This window comes from Cupressus sempervirens, chromosome 8 (genome assembly GCF_028749045.1).
Source record: "Cupressus sempervirens isolate cs-2001-9-10 chromosome 8, ASM2874904v1, whole genome shotgun sequence".
NCBI classification, from domain to species: domain Eukaryota; kingdom Viridiplantae; phylum Streptophyta; class Pinopsida; order Cupressales; family Cupressaceae; genus Cupressus; species Cupressus sempervirens.
Window position 1 is genome coordinate 644,707,172 of NC_143125.1, and position 24,146 is coordinate 644,731,317.

A 24,146-nucleotide genomic window follows, 5' to 3' on the forward strand; every position below is an offset into this window, starting at 1 on the left:
ATTTTAAGATATTGTTTAGCTTTTTGGATTTGATTGTCCAAAAGGTTTTATCTATATTTGAACTATACTATTCTATTTCGTCATCAGAATGCACCAAAGTCAGAATTCTTATGCATGATTCATTGTTAGAGTGAAGAAAGTCGATATTCAATAGAAAATATATTTGCACATTAAAATCTGAAAGCTTCCAGAGAAATGTTTGAATGCTGACCCAATGTTGTGTAAGCATATACGGCTTCTCATTCAATCCAGACTGTACGATGGCAAACATCGTGCGCTTCTTGTAGCTCGAGTGGTCATACGTGCCTGTAACTATAGATAGACAAATTTAAAAATGACACAGCTACTTTCGCTTGCGCCTCTGGCACAGACTACAGCACTGTGTTCTGTCCCTGGATATATACATAGGATTATATTTGTGTATCGAATAATATACTACTAAGTAGTGTCATCTGCATGTTGACGCCGGTGGTTGTTGCCAGCTGCAAATCTCACCACTTATTACCAAAACATTCCTTCATCTCCCCAGTAGTGAGGGAAGCATAAGTCACGTACATTATAGTATTACGAGGAAATATTAATGAATACTTCAAATGTCTATCTATTCTCTATATTTTAAATTTCAATGTGCTATTTCGTAATTTGATTTTTAAGTCTATATTATAATTATATAAATATTTATTAAAAAAAATATATTTAAAGTTATAAAAATATTGTTAGGACCATCTTATTGAAATGAAGTTTTTTTTTTTCTTACAGAAATATATGCATTATGTATTTAAAAAAAAAACTTTAGATAGATTTCAATCATGATAATTTTTGTAAAAGATGGTGTACATGCACCCAAATATTTTTAGAATCACCCTTCACCCTATACTCTATGTTTACAAGGATACCATAACAATATGAATTTTATAAGTGTTTATATTTTTCACATTTAGAATTGTTGTCTGTATTAAAAATAAATTTCTTTGAACAAAAATGTTGTTTTGAGATGGAAGAGCTTTAAGGAAGTATCCCTCCTAATTAGACCATTAAACCCCTCATTAAAGATTTCCTCAATTTACTAAGAAACTTTGATGATTTTATGGTCTCACATATGTATCGTGAAGGCAACTATATTTTGGATGGATTAAACAATTTTTTGCATTGGATAGATAAGAATGAGTGGTGGGTTAATGACTAGATCTGAGTTGATATTAATATGTTACTTCATAATAATTATAATGTGTTTTATGTGCAATATGGCTCTAGAAATGATGGAGGATGATGTAGCAATTGATGTCCTTGGGAAGATATCATTTATGTGAAAAAACATGAGCCTTATGGTACCTCTTCTTTTCATTGCGATTTCTTTACTTAGAAGCTCTTCTCTATTTGCACCTCATCCAGTTAGGGATTAGGATACCTCGAGAATGAGAGCTGACTAAACCCATCTTGAGCCCATTATTAATGATAAATAGAAAAATATGGAAGCACTTATGATTTATCTCTTTGTGGGAAAATTGACAAGGTATATTGAGTAGCTTCATGGTATTGATGTCCTTGTAGTCAGGGCTTTTTTTCATTAGTGAAATAATAGAGTGCTTTGTGTTTATAAACTTGAGCTAGATGTAAAAGTAGAGTTTGGAGCCAAGGACTTCAATACCTTTATTAAGAGAACTAACTTCTATAGGGATAAAAAATATGCTATGAAAGTGGTGGAGATGTTCATCTGATCAAAATATAGGGAAAAAGTGTGAAAGAATATAGGTGGTGGCTAGGATAGAACTTCACTTCCAAATCCATGACAAGTGTTACTGAGGTTATTATATGAAACCACACCCTGGGTGGTAAATACTATAGCATCTTATCCATCATTTTATTATTATTTTGAATTAGTTTTAGCATAGAAATTATATCTCTTTTCCTTTATATTTGGCATCACTTTAGAAGAATATTATTATAACCCATGATAAAAGTGTGTCATTTCTTGAACTCTATGAGGGCTCAATCCTCTTAGTTATGTATTATGCTAAGGCTCTAAATATTAAGCAAAAAAGAATGGCCAAAATTGGCATCAAATTTAACAAAAATGTCAAGGACTACTATGTAGATACCTCTTTTGATGAAGAGGTGGAATTTGATCCTTGAATCCATCCGTGAGGTCCATTTTGGCCCAAGGTACTTCGAAAAAGGGTGCACCTCCAGATCCAATAAAAAAACCTCTAAAACATTCAAACCCTTAAAGCTACAAAATTATTCAATAAATAAGAACATGAAGCAACATATCCATGCTCTAATACCTTGTAGAAGTTGTCAAAAATAGCTTCATAGAGCCCAAGAATGATGTGTCTAAAAAATAGCTTGTGACAAGAAAGAATGGAGCAAAGACCAAGAAGATGGCTCTAAAAATAGGAAATGTTTATTTGCTAGATAATGTATTTGAATTACTAAATAGAAAGGATCAATCCTTATAAAAGTAGATCAAAGCACAAAATGAGAAACCCTAAAAGGTAAACATTTAATAATTAAAATAATTATTAACTATGACAATGTATAAAGTGAAATCTTAAGAATGAATAAAAGGTAACTTAATTGAACATTTAAGTTTTAAAAAAAATTACTCTAACAATAACACCATACTCATCCATAATAGAGAATAAAATTCCACATGCATTTATATGATACATGTAAAAGATTTATAGTCACTCAATCATTGCCCTTAGAGGTTAAGGAAAATGCATCATTGTCTCATCTTTTACTCATAGAGAAATTACTCAATGCAACAGTTACATCTTGCTTGAGCTTATTTGGAAAAAACTAGGACCTCTATCTCCCCAATAAGGTCATCCTATAATAACTAATTCTAAAATGGCAATGAAAGTCTACAAGGAGATGCAAACAATATTGAATTTCATTCCTATCCAGTTAAAATTTTAATAATTTGATCCTAGTGTTGAGATATACAAATATACATGTTACCATATATGTATCAAAGAATACATGGATGTCAAGAAGAGTTTGAGGATGAAGCCTTGTTTTGTAGACATGGAAATATTAAGTTTATATTTTGAAAGGGAAACTATATCTTCTATACTTATTAATTTTTTCAATGTATTCTATAAATTTCTCTCTTGTTGTACATGTATGATGAGTTAATTTAGTTAACACTACTTTCTTTGAAACAAAATATTTGACCTATTTTGAATAAGGATCTTCAACTTGTCAAATTTAGACTCATTCCATTAATAAATAGTAGGACCAACAAAATTAATCCCCCTTTTATAATCAAGTCAATCCAAAGGTTATTTTTAGATAATAACTTCTCCATTTTGACTTCTTTCACCTTTTATATTTTAAAATATATATGTTATTTCTTCAAAGTGTTATATAGTGTTTATTTATAAAGATACAAGTAGCAACAAATAGTGTTTAATTGGAATATCAATTCATGCAAAACTAGTGTTCTCTTAATTCCTACCATCAATGTATCTACACTAGATAGACCTCCACTATTATGACTAATTATAAGTGAAGAAATTCTATAAAATGAAAACTAAGGCTGTTCAAGAATAAAGTATGTTTAGATGCAATATACTACAATCCAATTTGTTTAGTGATCCAAACATCTTTTGAGAAAGGAATTGAAAAGATATTGCAAGTAAAATAATTTGATAAATGAGACAACACGTCTATTTATAAATGGATTTTCTAAGAGGAAAACATGTTCATATTTAAAAAGCATTACCAGACCACCATATGTAGCTATAGTTAGAAGGTAATAATGGAGGGTCCAGTGACACAACACTATGTTGATATTTTTTCAACTATAATTCTAACAATATCAGATGAAGCATATTTGTCATAACTAGGCTATGAAGTTCAGAGAAAAGAGACAATAAAGTTTAACTATATTAATAAGAGTTCATGTACTATGTTGAAGGTATGGGGTGTACAAAATTTGCATGATGATATATTCAATAGTTGAGAGTTGTAGACAACAATCACAAATGACATATAACAATTGTAGAAATTATGGAATATATGCTAGATATGTGAATCAAACATTACTTGTATAAGGTCCAGAGAGAACACCCAGTCCACACATATCAGTTTGTATACTAGTATATAATTACCTCCAATTTTGTATGTTAGAAAGTAGATTCCACCAAGATAACTAAGAGAGGGGGGCTGAATTAGTTATCCAGCTATTAGAATTTTTATCAACCTTATTAATCCTTTACCATGTGAATAGTATTACTAGCAAACATAAAACAATACACATACACAATAACACAAGATATGTTAACTAGGGAAAGCCTTCATTAGAGGGAAAACCATGGTGGGGATGGTACACACAAAATGATGTACTAATATAAAAGTTCCTTGTAAGAGGATGGAATTTGTTAGGGGACAATGAAATAAATTTAGTATATATTAGTTCCTATTAGGAGACTTTGAATCCTTGTTAGGAGTTGTAGAAGGTAGAAGGACCCACTATCGAGATAGCTTCAGGGAAAGACCACCAAACACACTGTCCAGTTGATCTTTGTATAATTTCTTGCAGAATATTAGAAATGAAATAACTTTTACTTATTTTCTATCCTCTTGATTGGAAGAAACCTCTTTAGGTCTCAAACTAGATCTTTGAACTCACATTACACTGATCTCTTTGATCACTTACTCACATTTACCAACTTCACATATCACTTTAACAATTCACACTTACTCATTCATTTGCATCACTTGTACAGTTTACCACAAGGAAAATAACCTTCATTTATACTATATTCTAAAAGTAATTCACTAATATGGCCTTGAGGCTTTATGAGTTAATTATAATAGGACCTCATTAAGATATTACAATTCATTACATCTTTTTGTAATTAAAAAACATTGTTTTCTCATGGTAAATAAAAATGTTTCACTCGTGCAACCTCTAAACTCGTGCACTTTCTGATGTCATCATCAAGCTTCTACTATCATTGTCTAACTTTTCTCATGACAATTCTATCCATGTTAAGAGATAACAATCGAAACATCATAAACTACTTCTCAGGTACTATGTCTACACAGTGTCCTATGTAATTCTTGAAAACCTCTCACATGTCTTGAACTCTTTACACACACTTGTCCACTTCATTAGGATTCAATGTAGAACATATCCTTAACTACACTGGAACTCATCATTAATGCATAGTCTGTACAACCTCATTCTTTGTTTGTTACTTTGCCAGTCTTTACAGAAACAATATTATGTTGTCATCAGTGATAGGCACAATAATGAATGCAACATATTAATCATGCTAAAAATCTCCCCTTTGGCATTAATGGATACATAGATGAAAAGTATCTAAGTTCCAAGAATACTAAATCAATCATTGTTATTGTAGCTACTCTTTTCTATTCAACTATCCATCAATCAAATCTTAAACTCACAGAAACAAATCTCCATTTGTGCTTCCTCATTCTTGCATAGATGGGAATCAACTGTTCACACTTGTCCTCTATTGATATAACTCATTAGGCTTCTCATCTTTCTTTTGTACATCTCTCCCTATTTATTACACATCTCCTCATAGTATCAAAAGATGTTTATCATACGATCATCTCACCCATTGACACCAATGAAGAGGGATTCATTATTTCAATCATCTTCACAAATTCTTCAACCAACTCAAGTGTCCAAAGACACTGTTCTATACCAACTACCAAGATTCCTTGATGACTCTATTCATCATAGATAATCCTCCATTTATGAAGTCTCAACATTTAGTCCAAATAAAAAATAGTGCTCTATTCCACTAGATTGATACACTCTCCAGATCATTTAGTCAAAAGTAGGCAAGGGTATAACCCCAAGCATACCACACAAAGACTAAAATATATCCTTAGGAAAATGCTTCATACAAATATCTGCAATATGCTCTTTTTTATTCATATCCTCAATTATGGTTTCTTTCTTTGCAAATTTCTCTCCCAAAAAACATGATACTTGATGGATATATGCTTAGTCTGAGAATGAAAGATAGGATTCAAGTAGACATACTTAGTGTACTCGTGTTATCACAATGTGTGATGATAGGTTTTCAAAACTCTTGTTTAATATCCTTCAACATCTATTTCATCCACATGATCTAATTACAATTATTTGTTTCTACTACATACTCCAATTTTTTTGTACTCTGTGAGATATAGTCTTCTTTCTTTCTTAGCAAAGAAATGATTCTTCCTTAGCCAAGAAATGATTCTTTCTTGAAGCAAAAATTCTCCACCACTTGTATTCTTTCTATCATTCATACTACCTTCCTAATCCATGTTAGTATATGCACACAAAGTAAAGTCACTTGATCTATCATACCATGCAATCTAAAGTCAGATGCACACTTGAAACATCAGAATATTCTCTTTACTACTACATAATGTGCTTCCTTAGGGCCTTTTTGAAATATTTCTACTATACAATTTGCATTTTCTATATTTTGCCTTGTGTGAGTTAGATATTGCAAACCTCCAATCATGAATTTGTACTTCTTATGCTCAACTATACGTGTCTCATCTTTTCTAGATAACTTGTGACCAACTATCATAGGTGTTCCATCAAGATTACAAATTCCTAAGTGAAATCTTTTCAATGAGCCTTTCAAGTACTTAGTCTATGATAAGAAAATACCATCACTGTTCTACAAAATCTATAGACCTAAGAAATATTTCATCTCATCAATCATATTCATCTCAAATTCATTCTTTATTTTATCAACAAGTTTTTCACTTGCTTCATCATAACCTCCAAATATTATGTCATCCACAAATATCACAATGATCAACATCCATTCTTAATTTCTTTCAAATAAAAATTACTATTTGTCATACCTTTAGCAAATCCCAACTTTGCCAAATATTTGTCCAACCTCACATACCATGTTCTAGGTTCTTGCTCTAAACCATACAATGCTTTCTTCAATTTGCATACCATACTATATTCTTCAGTCAAAGGAAACCATTCAGGCTACTCAATGTAGACTTCTTCAAGTTCTTTATTCAGAAATATTGAATTTTCATCCATCTAATACACTTGGAACTTCGTACTACTACATAAGCCAAGAACATTTGTACTACTTCAATTTTAGCAACATGGGAAAGTGTTTCTTCATAGTGTATACCTTCTTGCTATGAATATATTTTACATACCAGTATTTCTTTATTTCTCACAACCTCACCTTGTTCATTCATCTTATTTCCAAAAACCCATTTAGTTCCTATAACATTCTTATCTTTAGGTCTAGGAGCCAATTCTCATGTCTCATTCTTCATAATCCAATCTAGTTCTTCCTTCATTGCTTGAATCCAATGACCATCCTTACATGCCTCATTTGCACTCTTTGGTTCAACTTGAGAAATCAAACAAAATTACTCATGTACTCTATTTCTTGTCATAACACCTTTTTCTTTGCTTCCAATAATCAGATTAGCAAGGTTATTCTTTGTCAAATTCTCGTTAGGTGTAGGCATCACTAACTCAATTCTGTGTAGGTATCACTAACTCAATTCTTACTTCTTCCCTAGGTATAGATCTTGGTTCTTCTCTATTCAACAACATGAACATCATTATGAAAATCATTTTAGTCTCAAAGAAAGTTTCAATATTTATCAAAATTATGATCTAGCATTCTTTCCTAATTTGATTCCAAACTTTTCATCCACTTTTACATTTGTGCACTCAACAATAGTCACATTTGTTTTATTAAAACATCTATAAGATTTTCTTTTCAATGAATAACTAAGGAACATACCTATGTCACTTTTTGCATCAAACTTACCAATATCATCATCTCTCTTTATGTAACAATTACTTTCCAAACATCTGAAATAATTCACTAAGGGTGCATGCCTAAACCATAATTCATAGGGAGTCCTATTTGTACCTTTTCTAATCTACACTCAATTCATTGTGTAACTATTATATTGACTACTACTCTCCAAATGGTCTTTGATACATCATTCTCAAGAATCATGGCTCTTTTTGCTTTTGTTATAGACCTTTTTCATCTTTCCACAATTATATATTTTCAGGAGTCTTAGGTGCTAATAGTTGTTTCTTAATGTCATTCACTTCACAAAAGGTGTTAAACTCATTCAAGGTAAATTCTCCACCTCTATCTGATCTTAAACATTTAACCTTCATGCAAGATTCATTCTCAACTCTATTTTTAAAAAATTGATCTTCTCAAAATGCCTCTAAATTTTCTTTAAGGAAAGATACCAACATCATCTTAGTAAAATCACCAAAAAAAATCATTAAGTACCTTTCTCCATAGAATCCTCTTTTTCTAGTATGACCACTCAGATCTATGTGAACCATCTCCTATTTCACAGTAGTAGAGAACTTCTTAATAGGAAAGGAAACTTTCTTCTACTTAGCCATAACACATTATTTGCACTATGAACATTAGTAGGATTCACAATTTGAGGTAAATCTCTGATAGAAAATGTACTACTAGCCTTCACAATATTATCAAAGTTTATATGACAAAATATTATATCCCATAACCAAATTTTATCCACTTTTACAACCAAAAATGTCATTTTTGTAGGGTTCAATTGAAAAACATTATCTTTATATCTTGTACGAATGCCAATCAACTTATAACCTTTATTCTTGATAATGCACGTCTTCTCTATGAATTTAAAGTGATATATCTTATCAACCAACTATGCAAAACTCAATAGGTTATTTTTAATCCAACAACAATATAGACATTATCAGTGTTAGTCTTTCCTTCATGAGTAATAGATCCAATTCCCTTGATATGACAAGCTACATTGTTACTAACTCTGACAGTCACTCCATCATGACTACTAAACTTTAAAAAATTTATTCGTGTCACCAGTCATATGACGAAAACATACACTATCTATGATACAATCAACTTTCTTTTCAACCTATGAAACTAGGGATTTCTCTTCTCTGACTTCTTTAATAGCTATAAATCCTATCTCATCATCACTTTCTTTCAATTCTTTCAGGCTAGTTTGATGGTTATGTCTTATGATTATCGATACTTGGTTACCGGATTGATTAGATGTTATTTCATAATTAGTTTATATATGTGATGAGTTAATTATTTCATGTGTTCATGATTATTTCAATGATGATACATGTATGTTCATATAGTATTTTTAGTTATCTCATGATGATAGTATATGGATTATTTATATACATGTTTTATGGATACCTACCCCATACTTGCATGTTTATCATGTACATGTATGTTTTACTTTATATATGGCATTTTTGATGTGGTTGAGGGAGGGATTCATACTCACTTGCTAGTCAGGATCTACATGATGTAGCACTTCCCACCATTATCTATTTAGTTTAGAATATATGAGTATGTACATGTGTGAATTTTATGTAGATACCAGGTACTAGGTATCAACCTCCTTGAATTGCTAGGATGAGCATACCCTATCATAGTATCTAAAAGGTATAAGTGGGGAGATAATTCTTGAGTCCAAATCCTAACCTTAAGCCAATTTTTCTAGAAAGTAGGACAAGTATCTGAGTTGGTTACCCATCTAAATTCATCAAACAATGTGAATTTGTGACTCTAACACTAGAGTTTGTTTCTATTCTTTTCCTTCAATTGAGTTTTCATATTTGGTTTTGCGGGTCTGTGACGATATGCATATACATAAAGAGAAGGATCTCTAATCACTTCTAGGGGAAATATAAAGAGATAAAAGTTTAAAAGGAAAAGTAAAGAACATTTACATAGGTACCTCTTCTCTCGTTAAAGAAAATTACAGATCAAGGGCACAAAGATCACAACGGTACAACATGGAAATTAAATTGAAAAGCAAAGGAACAAGAATGAAATGCAGAGATCACATGGGCACAACAATGAAATGCAACAATCACAAGGGCATGAAAATGAAATGCTAGATCTCCGCTAATCTTCACCAAGGGCATAGAAACAAAATGTAGAGATCTCAAGCTCACTTCTACTACTTCCAATAGTCCATGAAGTCTCTCTTTGATAAACTTCTTAGTGCAAGGTATCACTTTCTCAATCATCTATGTTGTTTTCCTAAATGGTGTTGTCAAAGTTTTCAAAATATTCTATACAATCTTATCTTCATCTTTAGATCCTTTTTAATACTTAATTTCTACATTTTTTTTTGATATTCTACCTATATAGCTTCTTAAATATTCATCTTCCATCATTTTAGCATCTTGAAAAAATATATCCAATTCTATAATCTAATTCTCTTAGAATGTACATCACCTTCAAATGTAGATTTTAAAGCCTTCTAAATTTCATGAGATGTCTCTAAGGATTTTACTTGACTATATTCATTTTCAAGAAGAGTTGAATAATGCTTCTTTGGCAGGCATATTACACATAAATAGATATCTTCCAATTCCACTACATTGCTCAAGTTTTCTATCTTCCACAACATATTTTCTATTATTTTTCTTTGACCAATATCTTGGCCTCATACATAGTAGATGAGTCATCATCTTCTCTTGCCAACTATCATAGTTAACTCCATTGAATTTAAGATTTTCTTTTTTGAAATGACCAATCATTGATCTCCTTAAGCTATTAAGATTTTCCTTCAAGGACCTGATGCTCTAAAACCTATTGTTAGAAAGTAAAGTCCACAAAGATAATTGGGGGGGGGGTTGTGGTTGGGGGGGTAAATTGATTATCCAACTATTAAAACATTTATCAACTCTATTAATCCTTCACCATGTGAACAATATAACCAACAACCATAAGAAGATACACATACACAATAACACCAGATATGTTAACTAGGGAAACCCTTGATTAGAGGCAAAACCCCAGTGGAGATTGTACCCACAAAATGATGTACTAATATAAAAGTTCCTTGTAAGAGGATGGATTCTATTAGGAACCAATGAAATATGTTCAGTACATATCATTCCTTGCTAGGAGAATTTGAATCCTTGTTAGGATATTCCAACCATGTTAGGAGTTGTAGAAGGTAGAATGATCCATTGTCCAAATAGCTTCATGGAAAGACCATCAAAAATACTATCCAACTAATCTCTGTATTATTCCTTGCAAAAATAATAGAAATGAAATAACTTCAATTTATCCTCTATCCAATTGAACAAACAAAACCTCTTTAGATCTCAATACCAAATCTTTGAACTCACATCATATTGATTGCTTTGATTTCTTACTTGCATTTACCAACATCACATATCGCTTTCACAATTCACACTTAGACATTCATTTGCATCACTTGTACAATTTACGAAAAGGATACTAACATTTCTTTATACCATATCCTCAAAATAATTCATTGAGTTGGCCTTGAGGCTTTCCTAGTTAATTATAATAGGTCCTCATTAAGATATTATACTTCATTAAAACTTTTTGCAATTACAAAACATTGTAGACTCATAGTAAATATAACTTTTCACACATGTGACCTCTGACCTCATGCACTTTCTAACATCATCATCAAGTTGTCTGGTGTTACTGTCTAACTTTTCTCATCACGATTCTATAGGGTTGTTAAGAGATACAATCCAAACATCAAAAACTACTTGATAGATACTTTGTATGCACATTGTCCTCTATAATTATTGAATAGTTGTTGCATGTATTCACCTCTCACAATGTGCACTTGTCCACTTCATCATGATTAAATTTAGAAAACATCCTTAACCACACTTGATCTCATCATTAATATATAGTTCATATGACCTTGTTCTTTGTTTGTTACTTTGCCAATCTTTACATAAACAATACTATGTTGACATCAATGACAAACATAATCATGAATGCAACATGCCAATCATTATAACAATATCCCAATATATTCTAGCAATTCTTATGATACTCCCCCAAAGGAATACCATCAACATTGATGCTAACATTGTATCAATATAGAACACCATCTAAACATAGAGATATAGTTGACTATAATCAAGGAAGGATGAAGATTTCCATGTTTAGTGATAGGCATATAGACATTTTCATGGTGTTAGTAGGACATTGGGTAGTTTTAATTCATTAGCCCCTCCACCTATTATACATTCAATATTTCCATATATCACATAACATAAGTGAGAAAGATAAACAATCATGGGAATGCAGAAGGATATTTTAGCATCTATTTATATATGAATCTAGAGAGTTAAGAGAGGCTTCAACTGTAATCCCAATTTTATCTTTGTACAACCAAAAAAAAAAAAAGGAATATGTATTCCTATTTTCTATTCCATAATAACAAACCAAGTATAAGAAAAACCTATTCCTCTACTCCTATTTTAGAACCAAATGAGCCCTTAAAGAAGTTTCAAGAAAAGCCCAATTTGGAGATGTAAAATCCTATTCTAGAGCCTCTACTGGTGAGCATTTCTTTGCAAAATAGAATCTTTGAAGACAACATATGGTATTTTATAACCATAAATGTTTGGAGATTCCCTCTTTTGTATGCCTATAAATACCACATAATTACGACAAAAAAATTGCAAGAAATGGATTTGTCCTACCTATAGTTGTTTCTAAACCAAGAAAGTATGTAACATGGAGGATAAGGTTCTTTCCTTTCATTCATGAGGAAATAACTAATTATTGATACCTTCCCAACTTAGTTATAAGGAAGAGAGTAGGTGAAGGAAAGGAACTAAACTTTCTCTGTGTTCCGAAACACTTAATTCAACCAATGATTACTAGAGCAGAAACCATGTATTAGAAATCAGAGTCTTTGGTAACAATCTTGGAACAAGTAGAATATAAATTTTTAGAATAGTTGGACCCAAAACCCTATAGGGTATCCTTTTCCTTGACTATAATAGGTCAATTTTAGAGACAATGAAATTATGTAGATAATTGATTATGAACCTTCAATTTAAATTTGAATTCACCTGAATCAAGAACTTCTTATCTTATAATTATATGATTCTCAATAAGAATGCCTATACAATCACTTATCAAATTCATGATTTTATAGTTTTGATAATATGTATAAACCTTAATTAAAGCTAGTATATGAATTAATATTACCAGGCCAAAATCATATACAAATTTTCCAACCAAACCTAGCAATCTTCACGGCACACCTTGCCAGACGTATCAATAACAATCTTCAAACTTACTTGAAGATCATAAATGTCTTCTTGTCATTAGTGAATGATCAAATTGTAACTATGATTTCTTTTTCATTATTCAAATATTCCTCGTGTACGTTGAAGTTTTGAAAATTATAAAAGTTACGAAGTATTCATCTAAATTCCAACATCCTCAAAAATTTATCATCAGAATTATGACTAATGCTGGCAATTTTTTTTTAAAAACTACAAAATTACAGGATGTGCTTCTCCATTACAAATTGTAATTAGAAATCGTCACTAAATGTATTAGTGATTACTCTATGTATTGTAATTAGAAATCGTCACTAAATGTTTAGTGATTACTCTGAATTATTGTTAGAATTCAGAGTGGGAGGTATCTCATTCTCAGTAAGTTCGACTATTTTCAATCAAGTTTGTCAAGAAGGAAAACCTATATATGGAACCTTTACCATGCTTTCTTGGTACTGTTATCAATGCTAAAAAGTTAACTAATGATTAATTCATGACTCATGATTATGTCATCGCTCCTTATGCTACAATTATCTGACATTTTAGGTACCGATAGTATATTGCTAAAATGACTCCCAATTACTTGTAAGGAAGTCTTAGCACGATAATATGGGTAAATATTTTAGCAGTGATTATTGTCTCATATATTAAAAGATGTTGAAAATATTCGTGATCTTTTCTTGGCTTTCTGTGGGACAACTCTCTACTTCAATTGGCATACCACTAGCATTTTCTTTTGGGTTTTTCTTCATTGAAGGTCTTTAGCAATTGTTGGTATAGGATCAAGAGTGATGCATTTGTATTTTTTCTAAAAGTGAGGCACAACTTCTTGCACTTAGTTGATTAGTGGTAATTATGACTTTTTATTGTTTGATGCAGGCATATCTTGAAGATTCTAGAAGAAGAATTTGTTTGATCAAAATGTGTTTGACTATTATTTGTTAATTCAAATGTAAATCTAAGTGTGGGATGACATGGTATAGGAAATTTGTTTTGTACTTTGATATGTGTGAGTAGGAACATCATATGGTAGCATGATGTTTGAAATTGATATTAAAAATTGTAAGTGAAATATTAAGGTGGTGAAAGGCTTAAGGGCTTGATGAACAATATTTATTTGGAAATGTTGCAAGAATTGTATGTTAATCGTGAATAGGTGATGAATTTGAAGGTGTTATCAAGTAAGGGAGTATGCAAGTATGAAGTGAAGTGATTTTGTGCATTACAATGAACCAAATTTAGCAAAGAGTTTCTATTTTCCATATCACTCTATCTATTATTCCCACATAGTTACAATAGTTAAAATCCATTAACTAGTGGATCCTAACATGTCCTTTATTATAAATCATTTAATAGGGTAGAACTATAGCTAGTGTTATAAGTACTCTAATTAGAATACTCCTAATAGGGTAAAGCTCCTAATAGTGCTAGAGGTAAATCCCTTAATTGGATACAACCTAATAATGTCTTTGTAAACTCCTACTAGGGTTAAGATCCTTATAGGGCATGCTTTAGAAGAGTGCACAATTTTGCAGGTGTTTATTCCCAGAGTGGATTTCATCAAAATTGGGTTTCCATGAGATGGAATCTTTATGTCAAGTATTTTATTACCTTCTGGATGTGCTTACATGTTTCAGTTTTCCATTTTCTTCTATATAGTTGATCTTGTGATAAGATTTAGAGGTTGAAAAGTCACTTAATTAGTACATTATTGATTCACCCCCCTCTAAGTATTATAATCCCTTGCAACTAAAAACCAACCATAGGGAAATATAATTATACATTCCTTTTTAGAAGAGAAAAATAAATTAAATAGAATCTATTTTGTTAATGAACTACTTAATTGTGGCTATATCCAAGGAGTTAGTTTAGGTTTCTAAGAATTCTATTTTGCATGACCATCATGAAATTTCTATAAATTGACACCTCTAATGTGTGACATTTCATCCCACTAAAAAATATAGAGTCTTTGGAGTTATTTGATTGGAAGGTTCCTCCTATTTTATATATGAAAATAAATAGTCATGGGGAAGATTAAGGAAATCTATGGCATACTTTCTATGAGGGGTTGAGATGTGATTGCAATGGTAGTTTTATCTCTATTTTGGCTTTCACTATGTGAACCTTAATAGACTACTATGTTGAAGTAAGCATAATCTACATTGAAGTCACAAATAGATATTTCAAATAATTATTGGAAGATTTGGTTGGAAAAAACCTTCTAAACATCGTGAAATGTCATGAGGGATTGTATAAGTCTATATTGACTATAGATAATCTTATATTCAATGGCCTTAAAATGCTTAAGGCTTGTGGTGATTTTCTTTTCTCTTGTATTTACCAAGAAGGGAATAGGCTCACTAATTTGTTTTGAACTTTGCTATTTATTAACCTTACATTTATTATTGTTTGATTAATGATTATGTATATATGAAAGTTAAAATTCTTATCAATGATGCCATTTGAACATGCTAGAGGTAGGAATTCCTTTCTAATGATGATGATTTTACTATCATCATTATAATTTGAGGCTTGACTTATTCAAGGGACATTATGATATGTAAAGGAATGAAATCCCAGTGGAATATTTATTGGTTTTTTATTCTGTCTCTTATTTTGACCACATGGATCAAAATAAGAGATAGAATACAAATATGTCAATTTTCTATAGACACAAGATACCATTATTTTATCAATCCTCAAATTCTTATGTGATCAATGAGTCATAATCATATAGTTTCTTTTAGTAACTTGGTGTATTATCTCTCATATAAATCTACCTCCATATCATTGGATTATTTCACTAGACTCTATTGTGTCTCCACTCATTGAAAAATTACAAAAGCCAAAAGGAAACCCTTAAGTAGTAAAGAACAAGGGAAAATTAAGTGATGGAAAGAGTAGAAACCATGTGATAAGTAGGAGATAATTTCCACAGCAAGTCAAATTGTGATATTGCCATCAGGATTTAATTGTGTGATTTTTGAGTCAAACTCATTGATTCATGTTTCATGATTAGTGATTCAACATGAATCCATCTCTCATGAGAATAAATGGAACACTTAACACTCATTGGATTTAGGTGATGCTCACAAGGGTGAAGCACCGGGACTTCTCGGGAGGTCACCCATCCCAGTACTACTCCAACCTGAGCGCGCTTAACTACGGAGTTTCCTCCATGGTTAAACCCAAAACTTGCAACCCCATTTGCAAAACCTTCACCAAGTGTTGTGCCTTATGAACCATTCATTAGAAAGCCCCTTAAGCTCATCAATTGATAAGTAGGAGGTAATTTCTACAGCAAGTTAAATTGTGATATTGCTATCAAGATTTAACTGTGTGATTTTTGAGTCAAACTCATTGACCCATGTTTCATGAGTAGTGATTCAACATGAATCCATCTCTCATGAGAATAAATGAAACACTTAACACTCATTGGATCTAGGTGATGCTCACAGGGGTGAAGCACCAGGACTTCCTAGGAGATCACCCATCCCAATGCTACTCCAGCCTGAGCACGCTTAACTATGGAGTTTCCTCCATGGTTAAACCTTCACCAATTGTCGTGCCTTATGAACCATTCATTAGAAAGCCCCTTAAGCTCATCAATTGATGGATAAGCTTAAGCTCATCTAACCATTTGCAAATGGGGTTGCAAATGGTGGTGCACTGTGTGTTTGTGGGGTTGATAGAAAGAGGAACGTTGAAGCCATCCACCAGAGACACGTCGTAGATATCCTTGTTGCCGTCTCCATTCAGTGAATACTCCGCCAGCGTGGCAGGAACAGCTCCGGAGACGGTGCAGCTCAGTTGGCCGGTGCAGTCACCGGTTTGACATCTTCCTTTCCCGCTCCCATCGAAAGAGCAGGCGGTTCGTCCCCAGAATCTCGCCCCCTTTGTCCCCGCGGCCACATCCATGCTCCACGTCTGCCCTTTGTCTAGCTGCTTCCCTCCTCCGGGTAACCACGCCGGCCAGACTCTGTATCTGCACTGGTTCTTTATATTAAACGTAACCGCTGCCGCCTCTGTAATAGAACACAAACACATATACATATTATCGTTAGCCTTGGTGATGTTATATTATTTAACCACCCGCAATAGATGTTATGTGATCAATAAAGCGTACCTTGCATATAAAGAGGTGGCCAGTCCAGCTACGAGAAGAAGCGCAAACACTGGAACTGTTGCCATTTGTTATATCGTGTGGTTTGTATAAAGAAGGATGGATTGTGTCGATGAGGAGGCATTAGTCATTTATATAGAAAAGATCGCCCCGTCACACACCTGTTGTTTCTAATTTGTGTGCCAAAATTTATCAGTTTTTCTGGTGAAGCTTGTTATGTGAGTGAAGAACTTAATGCTAACATTTTGGCTTTACCGCATTTATGAAGCTCTTTGTAGAATTTGTAAAGTTCGAGATGATCTAAAAGTGTCATTTTAAAATGTTTTCTTGATGCTCGCCACTAGGACTCCCCAATAGCCGCTCATCTAAAAAATAGTACTTTATGCACAAATGGACCAATCAACAACCAAGAAGATTAAATAATGATCGTTTATTAGTACATGTGTGATCGCCTATTACTATACGTGCGGTCATCTTTTTTAGGACTTTGCCCATAATACAAACATGGTCGACAACTAGCATGTGTGTGTGTGTGTGTCAATATATATATATATAGTCTATTAGTACATGTGTGATCGTCTATTACTGTACGTGCGATCATCTTTTTCAGGACTTTGCCCATAATACAGACATGGTCGACAACTAGCATGTGTGTGTGTGTCAATATATCTATGTGCGATCATCTTTTTTAGGACTTTGCCCATAATACAGACATGATCGACAACTAGTGTGTGTGTGTGTGTCAATATATATATATACATATATATATACATATATACATATATATATGTATGTATACATACATATATATATATGTATGTATACATACATATATATATGTATGTATACATACATATATATATATACATGTATATATATATATACATATATATGTATGTATACATATATATACATACATATATATATATATATATATGTATGTATATATATATGTATACATACATATATGTATATGTATGTATATATATGTATACATACATATATGTGTATGTATGTATATATATGTATACATACATATATGTGTATGTATATATATACATACATATATATGTATGTATACATACATACATACACATATATGTATGTATACATATATATACATACATATACATATATGTATGTATATATATATATATGTATACATATATATACATACATATATATATATATATGTATGTATATATATATATTGACACACACACACACACACACACACACATGCTAGTTGTCGACCATGTCTATATTATGGGCAAAGTCCTAAAAAAGATGATCGCACATACAGTAATAGGCGATCACACATGTACTAATAGACTATATATATATATATATATATATATATATATATATATATATATATATATATATATATATATATATACTAATAGATGATCATTATTTAATTTCCTTGGTTGTTGATTGGTCCATTTGTGCATAAAGTACTATTTTTTAGATGTGTCTATATATATATATATATATATATATATATATATATATATATATATATATATATATATATATATATATATATATATATTTGTGGGTGGTGTGTGTGTAGAGAGAGATAGATAATATTATAGATCACTTTTAAATATATTAGGATTTTTTCTTTCATCATAATTGTTTGTAATTGTTCAAATAGTTTTTGAAGAATTAAATAGTGGCCAAAAGAATGATGGGTTAACTTCAAAATACAAAAAGGTTGAAAAGTCAGTCAGAGGTTAAATTCAAATATTTAGCAATATCATGATATTAATAATATTATAAAAAGATTATTTTAACATAAGTATTAGAAAAATCATCTAATAACTATATTTAGTTTAGATTTTAAATCTAAAAAAATAATATTAAATTATTATTATTTTATTAAAATCTCCCAATCCAAATTACTTTTGATTCTCAATAAAGCAAGATGTTTCATTAATGAAAATAAACTCTAAAGCTTCATGGACTCTGTCATTAAGAGAAATTAGTGGAAAGAAGTTATGAACTTAATTTAATTTTTGACCTATAAAAATGAGTGTTTCTTCTATTAAAACATAATGTTATCATTGAAATGCAAAACAACAAGCATACATCACATTTTTGGCAACTATGCTTGCATCTTGAATCTAGTTGTTAATCTTGAAGCTAACTCAAATAGAGACAAAACATCTTGAATAAATGAATATTGAATATTGATAACTCAAATAGCAATCTTTTTTGAGTATAAATGATAAATCCCTTTCTACATAGGATATCTATATAAGGCAGGGTGCTCCCCTTGATACCATAAATGCATAACAAAAACAAAGAAACAATAGAAAATGCAAGAACAAAATATGGTTTTCTTATTTACCCCACAAATGCAAAACTACACAATTCATAAGTGCAATATGCTAACCCACATGGGTGCCTTAATTACAATAATCTACAAGACAAGCTGTGAACTATCGCCTAGAGCTGTCCTAGACAATGTTCGGGCCTTTCTTAAATAGGTAATTTTATGCCACTCAAGAAGGTTCTAGACATTGAAAATTAATACCTAGGGCCAAAAGACCCTAATAATACACATAGAGTCAGCCAAACACATCTTTGACAATTATTTTTAGATATTTTGGGTAGCCCAACTTTGAAAGGACACAACTCACAAACTGTTGCTCTGATTGGCTATTATAACCACTTTTTGGAAACACCAACTCTTGATCTACAAGCTTAGAATGAAGCTAGTGCCCTTCCTTCAAATTTTTGGACCTCATTCAAGCACTCTAAGGCCTCCAATGGTGAGCCTGAAGATTTTTCTACAATTTTTTCCATCGAAAATTCACAATAACTTCTTTGACACTTATGCTTCAGGAATGGGATTTTTATGGTAGGCTTACAACTCTAAAATGAACCTTCCTATAGAAAATGAGAACATTCCAAGCTCATATGACAAACTTACTAGAAATAGTAAGTTCTCATAAATACTATCCACCTTGTCTACTAGTCCTTATTAAAATAGAAATGACTGAAAATAAAATATTTTTGGGTGATGTAAGATTGCCCTTGTACCCAGGATGCTTTTGAATTAGACACGCGGGATAATTTGAGAAGTGACCCCTTCACATCTCAGGTGTTCAAATGAAAACCAAGATGGTTAACCTCCTCCTTTGCTAGTAATGATGAATCCTCAACTAGTCTCCCTTTCCATTTGACCAAGTATTCCTCATAAGTTTTGTTTGTAGAATTTTTTCCAACATGATTGTCTAGTATCTCCTCAATGTCTTTTGTAGCCAAACTAGGTATTAGAATGCTCCACTACACTTCTACAACTTCATCTCCATCACCTCCTTCATAATACTCTGTCAAATCTGAAATGTTAAATATTGATGAAATATTCAATTTAGAAGGCAACTCCACTTCATACACATTGCTAGAATCATGCCTCTTCACTATCTTGCATGGTCCAAACTTCTTCATCTTCAACTTATTATATGTACCCATTGGAAAACACTCCTTTGTCAAATGAAGCATGACTTCATCTCCAATCTAAAATTCTTTATATCTCTTTTTCATATCTTCCTTATCCTTAAATTATGTATTCATATTTATGATGTGCTTCCTCACCTCCTCATGGATGTTCTTCAAATATTTAGTAAAATCTTCTACTTCAGCACTACTTATCTCTGTTTTATCCAACTGCCTCAGTTCAAAAGCATTTCTATGACTACTCGCATATACAATGTGGAATGGTGATTTACTAGTACTCCTATTAACAAAATTATTATATGCAAATTCTGCTTGTGGTAAATCATATTCCATCATTTTGGTTTATCTTCAACCAAGTATCTCAGGAAATTTTCCAAACTGTAATTCATAGCTTCTGTCTGTCCATCAGTTAGTGGATGATGTGATGAATTGAATTTCAAATCTGTCTTCAACTCCTTCCACATTGTATGCAAGAAATACCCAACAAATTTGGTATCTCGATTTGAAACTATACTCTTTGGTAAACCATGTAATCTCACCACTTCTCAAAAAAACAACTCTGCTACATGAACAACATCACTAGTCTTCTTGTAAGGAATAAAATATGCCATCTTTGAAAACCTATCAACCATCACAAAAATAGAATCATGCCCGCACTGTGTCCTCGGTAATCCAGGAACAAAATCCATGTTGATATCCTCCCATGGTTTCTCTAGTATAGGTAATGACTAATACAATCCTATATTATACTTCACTCATTTCACCATTTGACATAATATGCAACTTTGTACAAACTTCATCACATCTTGTTGCAACTGTGGCTTGTAGTAATTTGTAGTAACCAAAGCTATGGTTTTTTCTCTACCAAAATGTCTAGCCAATCCTCCACTATGTTTCTCCTTGATGAGATTCTCTCTCATTGAACTTCTGGGAATGCACAACTAGCTTCCTTTGAACAACATATTATCCTGGATCATGTATCCAACCACTTTGTCCTATCAAGTGTAACAGGATTTGTACATTCCTTCCATGCTTCACCAAAATTAGGATAATCTAGATACAATGTACTAAGTTCCTTGAACCCAACCACCTTTATTTGCATTTTTGTCAGCAAAAGTTGTCTTCTACTAAGAGCATTTGCAACTTTGTTAGACTTCCCACTCCTGTGTTTCAAAACAAATGTATAACTCTGCAAAAACTCAACACATTTTAAATGCCTTTGATTCAATTTTCCTTGACTATTCAAATATTACAAAGCTTGATGATTAGTATACAAAAAAAATCCTTAGGAAGAAGATAGTGTCTCCACTACTTCAATGCTTGAACTATAGCATAAAATTTTTGATCATAAATAGAATATTTTCTTTATGCATCATTCAACTTCTCACTAAAATAAGCAACTAGTCTACCTTCCTAGCCAAAACAACTCCTATTGCAGTACCGCTAGCATCACAATCTACTTGAAACACCTTAATAAAAATTAAGAAGTGCTAAAATAGGTTGCTCAATAACTTTCTATTTCAATAGATTAAAACTCTTATCTACTCCTACAGTTCACTTAAACTCTTTCCTATCCCCTCTCATTATTTCAATCAAGGGTCCACAAATACTACTAAAACTTCTTATGAACTTTCTATAAATGTAGCCAATCCATAAAAAATATCTTACCTTTATTGCACTCCTTGGAGTAGGCTATTCAATGATAGCCTTCACTTTCTCTGGGTCCATTTTTAGAGCTTCTCCTAAGACTAAAAATCCTAGGTACACCAACTCTTTGTTTACAAAGCTAAACTTCTTCAACTTTATCAAAAACTTTTCTTCCCTCAACTTATCAAACACCTTGCAAATATGAATTAAATGCTCCTCCAATGTCTTACTAAAGATCAATATATCATCTAGGTAAATAATGACAAACTTACCTAGAAACTCCTTCAGTACCTCAGTACCTCATGAAAGTGCTTGGTGCATTGGTTAGCCCAAAAGGCATGACTAACCACTCATATAGTCCTTCGCTTGTCTTGAAAGTAGTCTTCCACTCATCAACTTCTCTAATATGAATATAATGGTACCCACTTTTTAGATCTATCTTTGTGAGATACTTAGCTCTACTCAAACAATCCATCATATCACCTATCCTTGGCAATATAAATCTATACTTTATTGTGATCTTGTTGATAGTGCTAGAATCTATGCACATCCTCCATTCTCCATTCTTCTTTGGTGCTAGTACTTCTAGTATAACACATGGACTTAGACTCTCTCGAATCAATCCCTTCTACAAGAACTCATGAACTTTCCCATTCAAATCTTCACTTTCTGTTGGTGTCATTTTGTGCACTACCTTGTTTGGCAAACTAGCTCTTGGAACCAAATCCATCTAGGGACTAATCTTTTGTCCTTGATGTCATCAAATTCTTCATAACTCAGAGTAGATGCTATATCTATCATCATAATGTTGTGAGTTTTCTTTTCAGCAATATAATTGACAGATAGTGTACCAGATGGTTTTTGCATATTTTTTATCAAGGTATTTTAGTCCTGTATCTCCAATAGAAGCTAGATGAAGTCTCATCAACCCTTGCCATGCTGAGAATTTGTCCCTGTTAAGTCTTGGAATTTCCCTCTTATAAGACATCCTGATCTTTGGCTTAGATCTTTGAAATGTTTTCATGTAAGCACCAAAAGCTCTAATACCAATTGTTGGAAATATAGATGAAGTAACTGAGAGGGGAGGGGTGAATCAGTTACCACAAAAAACAATTCCAAAAATAAATCCCTTAGATGTCTTTATTTATTGCTGATACTCGGTAAATAGTGCAGGAATACTGTAACTCAGTAGATTAACTAATTACTGATCATCTAGCATTCATAGTTATTAATATGCTTGCAAAGATTAAAATAAATGAACACAAGAGACATCAGATTTAACGTGGAAACCCAATATGAAAAAAACCACCAAGTAACTAGTCACTAATTTTCACTCTTCTAAAGTGAGCCCTATTAGGAGCCAACCCTATTAAAGGTTAAAATTCACACTGTTAGGTGTGACCTTGTTATAGGATTTAATCACCCTGTTAGGAGTGGCCTAGTTAGAGGTCTTTAGAACAATTCAACTGAACTGTCACCTTGTTAGAGGATTTACAAAGTGGCTATTAAACCAACTCTGTTAAGAGATTCTAGATTCATTGTTACAATGATTAGAAAGCAACAATGAGGTGACCTAAATGATATGCAACTTAGCTTTTTCTGATTACAAATCTTTGTTCTGCTTTACTGGATCCTTACTGATCGAATACAACTTTGTAGCTCCTCCAGGATATCTAATCCTTCATCAAAAATTTGCCCAATATTCGCTTATTCCATCGTTATCCATATATTCACACTCACACTTTAATTCACAACTTGAACATCTAAATATATACCTTTCAGATTATCAAGTCGGCT

At 32.0% G+C, this 24,146-nt stretch overlaps 1 pseudogene; it reads right to left on the minus strand.

Annotated features, from left to right (window-relative positions):
* Positions 1 to 343: 343 nt before the first annotated feature.
* Positions 344 to 17,302, minus strand: LOC149544069 (pathogenesis-related protein pseudogene; annotated as a pseudogene).
* Positions 17,303 to 24,146: the final 6,844 nt, after the last annotated feature.